We start from the raw sequence: 7,162 nt of genomic DNA on the forward strand, positions 1-7,162 counted from the left end.
TACATGAGGTTTTCATCTCATACGGCTCCTCCCTTCTGTACATAATAGTACTAAGCGAAATAATCTATAGAATCAAAATAGAATTAGTCCCGTCTCATTATGAACCGAAAGGGGCTGGTATTTTTCCAAGAAATCTCAAGCCAACCTTCCCACAAGAGGTTTTTCTTAACACCAATGAATTCTATTAATGCTAGAGGAAAACGATAGCTCCAATAATTTCTTTGTTCTCAACGCCTCCTATTTAGAGGAATTAGCTACTTCAACGATCTTTGATGGTTATAGGGGTATCCAAAGTACAAACCTGATGGTTGTTTGTTATCCCAACCATTCTTCCCAGCCCTGATACCGATCAGGAAAGGGGTAATTTCTAACAAAGTTTTTCTCTTGTTGATTCCTATTTCTAGGTGTAGTGCTTTTCTCCCCTATGTTGCCTACGGATACTAATAGAGTAGGATTGGCCTGTAATCCATACCATACCATATCCTGTAGGTGTAACCTTTCGCTCAATACTCAAATCTACAATTGAAGTATCTGAAGCCGCATCAATCGAGGATACACGACGGAAGGAATTGTTAGTTCGCCTCACCTTCCCAAAGCGTGGGTTTGTTTGCTTTACAAATTTGGTTCTCTCTATGCCAACCCCTTCTCTTTTTCGTAAGATTGAGGTATAGGTAGGGCTAAAAAAAAGCAAAAAAAAGAGTCAAATCGCACCATCTCTATAATAAGTAAATGCCTTTTTTTCTCCTGAGGTTATCGGAATTATTTGCAATAAAATATTGGCTACAATTGAGGAGGTCTTATCAATGAAATTTCCATTTACACGGGATCTAGGCATAATTCCCAACCCATTCTATATAGAGTTGTTTTCATTCCTTCACAAAATAACATAAAAACAAACACATTCGATTCTTATAATTATAAATAAATTGATCCATATGCTCTACTCTAAATCCATATGCTTTAAATGGATAAGAGAGATATGGATTTTCCGCTCAGCTCAAATTGTATCCTTTTCCTTCTGCTTGGACACGAAGAGATATGAAATATTTGACTAAGACTGGATTTCATTCCACTTTCCTATTTCTGAACAACAACTTATGTTATCAACTATTTCGTGTTTTCAAAGTTATTTTATTAATTGTCTCATACCCTATTTTTGATTTCGATAGTATGGTGTAGCGTATCTTATGCAAACGGAATTCTAAGGTTTTTTTATTTTATTATGCAATAAGAAGAATTCTTCCATTTTCTTTTTCTTTAGTTGCGGGAAAACCCAAATTAAAACTTTTATTTTATAGCGAGCGCAATTTCTAGTAAAAAATCCTGTATCCTTCCACTTAGATCAAAAGGAATTTTTCCAATAGAACTATGGAACCCCCGAGTGGTTGCGGTTGTACCTGTACTGCAGGAATAAGAAAACTCGCTATTCACTCAGTTTATTTTCCATAATAAGTTATGTAGGAGAGATGGCCGAGCGGTTCAAGGCGTAGCATTGGAACTGCTATGTAGACTTTTGTTTACCGAGGGTTCGAATCCCTCTCTTTCCGTTTTTATTAATTCATCAACGTTAAGGATCACAATGTATCAAATCAAATAACAATTTTTTCCAGCAATAATATAATATCTTATATTATCTTATTTTGATTTAATAGAAATTAGAAATTCTCTATAGCAAATTACTGTGGTATGTAAAATACACATAGAGGAAAAAAGAAAAAAGGATCCTAATCCTAGGGTTAATCAATTTTAGCTAGTTGATGGGAAAATACGAATTAATGGTAATGGTCTTAGGGCGATTTAGTTCAGGGAAAGGGGAAGGGGAAGAAAATTCTATGAACCTTTCCTTTTTTCGTTAAGTTCAAGTCTGACGAGAGTAATATTCTACAACTAACAACTCATTTATTTTGAGACCGACCCACTTCCTATCTAGGATTTTATTTACTAGTCCTTTATATTCCAACGTGTCAATCGCCAAATGCTTTGGCAATTTCCCCGGGTCCGATGAAGCAATATAATTTTGAACCAGACCTTTTGATCTTTGGTTATCTTTCGTAGTAATAATATCTCTGGGTTTGCAACGAAAACTTGGTATATTGACTATACGACCATTAACTAAAATATGTCTATGGTTGACTAATTGGCGGGCCCCAGGAATGGTTGAAGCCATACCCAATCGAAAAAGGATATTATCCAAACGCATTTCAAGTAATTGTAGTAAAACCTGGCCTGTTGACCTTTTTGCTTTTCCAGCGATATGTACATATCTAAGTAATTGTCGTTCTGTCAGACCATAATGAAAACGCAATTTCTGTTTTTCTTGAAGACGAATACGATATTGCTCCTTTTTCCCAGAATTGAATTTTTTTTTAAGATTACTTCCGGATTTAGGTGTTTTTCTAGTGAGTCCTGGTAAAGCTCCCAGACGGCGTATTTTTTTTAAACGAGGTCCTCGATAACGGGACATGAAGACTCCTTTTTTATTTTATTGAAATTTCATTTTACACAATTAATTTCATTGTATTTACATTACAGAATACATCGAAATTAAAACTGAATTAAACTACAGGATAAACAGAGTAAAATCAACTAAAGTACCCCAAAAAATGGAATTTCATCAAAATATTTATTTTTTTTATATATATTATTTATTTTATTGTTTTGTATCTAGCAAAATTGTAAGGTAAAAAACATAAAAGATCCTGGATTCTCCATTTAATTCGGAAAAAAAGAGATTCTTGTTCGTAGAACATCGATAGAGAAAAAAAAGCCGACTATCGGATTTGAACCGATGACCCTCGCATTACAAATGCGATGCTCTAACCTCTGAGCTAAGTGGGCTTACATAACGGAAATAGTGTAACAAATAGAAATAGGTATAGTATAGGAAATCCGTAAAATCTCAGATATTAGTTATTAATCTTAGCTATTAACTAGTTCTAAATTTGAAGTTATACTTATAAAAATAAAAAAATACTAAAACTTCTTAAAGATAAAGTTAGCTTGATATGCTTAACTATAGGATATTAAAAAATAAAATTATAGAATTTATTGGTATTTTCATTCGATCATTATAGACTTTATTATTTGTTAATAATTTGAGGATTAATATTTCACTAAGGGGAACATAGAGTCAGAGTAAATAAAATTGCTAATTCTGATTAGAAAAAAAGAATAAATATCAAGCGTTATAGTATAATTTTGAATACTATAAAAAAGTAAGACGGGAGGTGGGGGAGATAAAAACTTTTGGATATATTGATTCGGATTGAATTGCAAATACATCAAGGATAGAATCAATTCAATTCTGAATTGCAATAAGCAAGCGAGGTCTCTCAAATAGAGTCGAACTGAACTGCTAGACTACGTTGAGTGATGAACTCAATGGTTCAAAAAAAACTAAGAGATGGATGAAATTACACAAGGAATCCTGGTCTCAAAGAAGAGGGAAATGGGGATATGGCGAAATCGGTAGACGCTACTGACTTGATTGTATTGAGCCTTGGTATGGAAACCTGCTAAGTGGTAACTTCCAAATTCAGAGAAACCCTGGAATTAAAAAAGGGCAATCCTGAGCCAAATCCGTGTTTTGAGAAAACAAGGGGTTCTCGAACTAGAATACAAAGGAAAAGGATAGGTGCAGAGACTCAATGGAAGCTGTTCTAACGAATCGAGTTAATTACGTTGTGTTGTTAGTGGAATTCCTTCTAATTCTAAATTAGAGAAACAGGGGTTTTGTACCTTATACATTTAATAAACACGTATAGATACTGACATAGCAAACGATTAATCACAGAACTCATATTATATTATAATTATAATATAGGTTCTTTATCTTTTTAAAAAATGAAATTAGAAATGATAATGATTATGAAATAAAAAACTCATAAAAACTCATATCATAATTTTTTTTCATTATTGTGAATCCACTCCAATCGAATATTGAATAATCAAATTCTTCAATTCAAATTCAAAGTTTTCGAGATCTTTAAAAAAGTGGATTAATCGGACGAGGACAAAGAGAGAGTCCCATTCTACATATCAATACTGACAACAATGAAATTTCTAGTAAAAGGAAAATCCGTCGACTTTATAAGTTGTGAGGGTTCAAGTCCCTCTATCCCCAAATCCTCTTTTATTCCCTAACTATACTATATTATTATTATTTATCCTCTTTTTTTTCTTTTTATCAATGGGTTTAAGATTCATTAGCTTTCTCATTCTACTCTTTCACAAAGGAATGCGAAGAGAACTCAATGGATCTTATCCTATTCACTGAATAGATTTCTTTTTTATTAGAGTATCGGCAAGAAATCTTGGTTATTCACTCTATTTTTAAGTTTTATTTAAGTAAACCATGCACAATGCATAGGACTACCCCCCCCATTTTCAAATTTTAAATTTGAAATACTTTAATTAATTTTTAGTCCTTTTAATTGACATAGATACAAATACTCTACTAGGATGATGCACAAGAAAAGGTCAGGATAGCTCAGTTGGTAGAGCAGAGGACTGAAAATCCTCGTGTCACCAGTTCAAATCTGGTTCCTGGCAGAGAAAAAAAAAGATCCACCGAATAGGTATTGATCCAAATACCTCGAGATGGATTGTGATACATATTCATTAATAATATTTATTCATCTAATTTGTATTCCGCTATTCCGACGAATATTTTTTTAGTCTTGCTTATCTTTATCTTATCTTATTTTCCTAGTTGTGCTAAGTAATGTGCGCGGTACAAAGTTCCTGGTAGAGAACTTCTTTGAGTCATCCTATTTTTCTGCTCATATGAAGGAAATTAATATGCGATTTTCAAAATAGGGGAATCCAAATGAAACCCTTTTTTTGCTCAGTCTATCTGGAATGCTTTTGTATAATTAGGAATTAATTATAAATAGGTATTCCGTTTCATCTAGGAAAAGAACCTAAAAATATTCCTTGACTTGAATAAAATCTGGAGTTGTGTTGTATAAGTGAGCATGAATTTCTTATCATTCAATGAGCATCTTGTATTTCATAAAAATTGGGGGTTATATAATCCTTACGTAAGGGCCAGCCTATCCAACTTTCAGGCATTAGGATACGTTTAAGGCGCGGATGATTATCATAAGAGATTCCCACCATATCATAAGATCCGCGTTCTTGAAAATCGGCACTTCTCCAAATCCAGAAGACAGACGGAATTCTAGGATTATCCTTTTGGGCAAAGACTTTTATGCAGACTTCTTCTGGATTATCTATACCATATTGTATTCTCGTAAGATGATACACGCTAGCTAAAGATCCACCGGGTGCTACATCATAAGCACATTGGGAGCGTAAATAATTGTAACCATATACATATAAAATGACAGCAATGGAATCCCAATCCCCTGCTTTTATTTGTAAAGTCTCTATTCCTCGGTGATCAAAGCCCAAAGATCTATGAACCACCTCATGTTTGACTAGCCAATTAGATAACCAACCCTGCTGCATTGTCTTCATCTCTCCCTCTTTGTATAAATATTTCACATTTCGGATGCAAGTTTGAAAGATTGCCCTGCTTTTTATTTTTCTACACAAAAGATCCCCCCTCCTAATTCACTAATTTGTAGGAAGGTACTGAACTTTTGGATTTGAAAAAAGTTTCAGAAGATATATCTAATGTAGATGGTGATTGATAGAGCAATTCTTGCTCATAAGTTCCTGTATGAGTACTGCGCCTAACATAAAGCTTGTGACTGGTAGTAAAACATCTATTTTTATTTTGAGATAGAGTTCGATCCTCAACTATTTCTCGCGATATCTTCTTACGAAGTTTTGTTAGGGCATCTATAACTGCCTCCGGTTTAGGTGGGCAGCCCGGCAAGTAGACATCCACAGGAATTAACTTATCAACTCCCCGAATAGTACTATAGGAATCCGTACTGAACATTCCCCCTGTAATAGTACAGGCTCCCATAGCAATGACGTATTTTGGTTCAGGCATTTGCTCGTATAATCTCACTAAAGAGGGAGCCATTTTCATTGTTACCGTACCGGCTGTTAAAATTAGGTCTGCTTGCCTAGGACTTGATCTTGGTACCAATCCATAACGATCAAAGTCGAATCATGAGCCTATTAATGAAGCAAATTCAATGAAATAACAACTGGTACCGTATAGAAGGGGCCATAAACTAGAGAGTCTTGACCAATTCGAAAGATCATTTGGTGTAGTTGAAATAACAGAATTGGAACTTGTTTGGTCAAGTAAGGGAAACTCAATCAAATTCATAACTGTCTCAATAGAATATTTTCCTTCTTTTTTTTTGTCTAAATATTCAGTTAAGACCATTCCAAGGCTCCTTTTCGCCATGCATAAACTAAACCAACAACTAAGATAAGCATGAAAATCAAAGCTTCGATAAAAACGGATACACCCAATACGTCGAAACTCATTGCCCAAGGGTATAGAAAGACGATTTCCACATCAAAAACAACAAAAACGAGCGCAAACATATAATAGCGTATTCGGAATTGTACCCAAGCCCCTCCCATGGGTTCTATACCCGATTCATAACTAGAAAGCTTCTCTGGTCCTTCACTAACCGGGGCTAAAAGTCCTGAAATCGAAAATGCCAAAATAGGAATAAGGCTTGCTATTATTAGAAATGTCCAAAAAATATCATATTCATGAAGCAGAAACATAATGTACTCCCATTAATGTGGAATAGGCGGAACTTAAATTAGTCAATTCAATTCAGCATTGTCAATTTATCCAAAACTTCTCTCTTTTCCTCGGTGAAACAAGAATCTTTTTTGTTCAAACAAAAGCGCTTAGTTTAGCCTTTGTTTCCTCTGTGCTGCATCTTCTTTAAAGATTCATCCAATGGAATCCCGACTCCCTTTCTTTTGGATTTCCATTCTATTTAGATATGGTCTATGTAGATCTAATTCTTATATAAAGAAAACTTTCTCGTTTCACTTTGTCTCACTTTCTCTAGCATCTCTAGAAAAAAGAATAGCTCTATCCTTTATTTAATATTTAATAATAAAATAATAAGAGACTATTAAATAAAAATGAGAATACTACTAAATTAGAACCTAATTAAGATAGTAGGACTAATCTATGCAGTATAATTAATGAGAAGTAATACTATAAAATAAAAATAAAGAACTCTATTTCAGAACTATGAGACAGAATATT

At 33.9% G+C, this 7,162-nt stretch overlaps 3 non-coding genes across 3 annotated transcripts; 2 read left to right on the forward strand and 1 right to left on the reverse strand.

Annotated features, from left to right (window-relative positions):
* The first annotated feature begins 1,460 nt into the window (after window positions 1-1,460).
* TRNAS-GGA (transfer RNA serine (anticodon GGA)) lies at window positions 1,461-1,547 on the forward strand. The gene has a single exon. It is a non-coding gene; the product is annotated as a tRNA-Ser (tRNA).
* A 1,218-nt stretch (window positions 1,548-2,765) lies between these two features.
* TRNAT-UGU (transfer RNA threonine (anticodon UGU)) lies at window positions 2,766-2,838 on the reverse strand. Its single transcript has one exon. It is a non-coding gene; the product is annotated as a tRNA-Thr (tRNA).
* A 1,640-nt stretch (window positions 2,839-4,478) lies between these two features.
* TRNAF-GAA (transfer RNA phenylalanine (anticodon GAA)) lies at window positions 4,479-4,551 on the forward strand. Its single transcript has one exon. It is a non-coding gene; the product is annotated as a tRNA-Phe (tRNA).
* The last annotated feature ends 2,611 nt before the right edge of the window (window positions 4,552-7,162 follow it).

Source organism: Triticum aestivum, chromosome 3B, assembly GCF_018294505.1.
Source record: "Triticum aestivum cultivar Chinese Spring chromosome 3B, IWGSC CS RefSeq v2.1, whole genome shotgun sequence".
NCBI classification, from domain to species: domain Eukaryota; kingdom Viridiplantae; phylum Streptophyta; class Magnoliopsida; order Poales; family Poaceae; genus Triticum; species Triticum aestivum.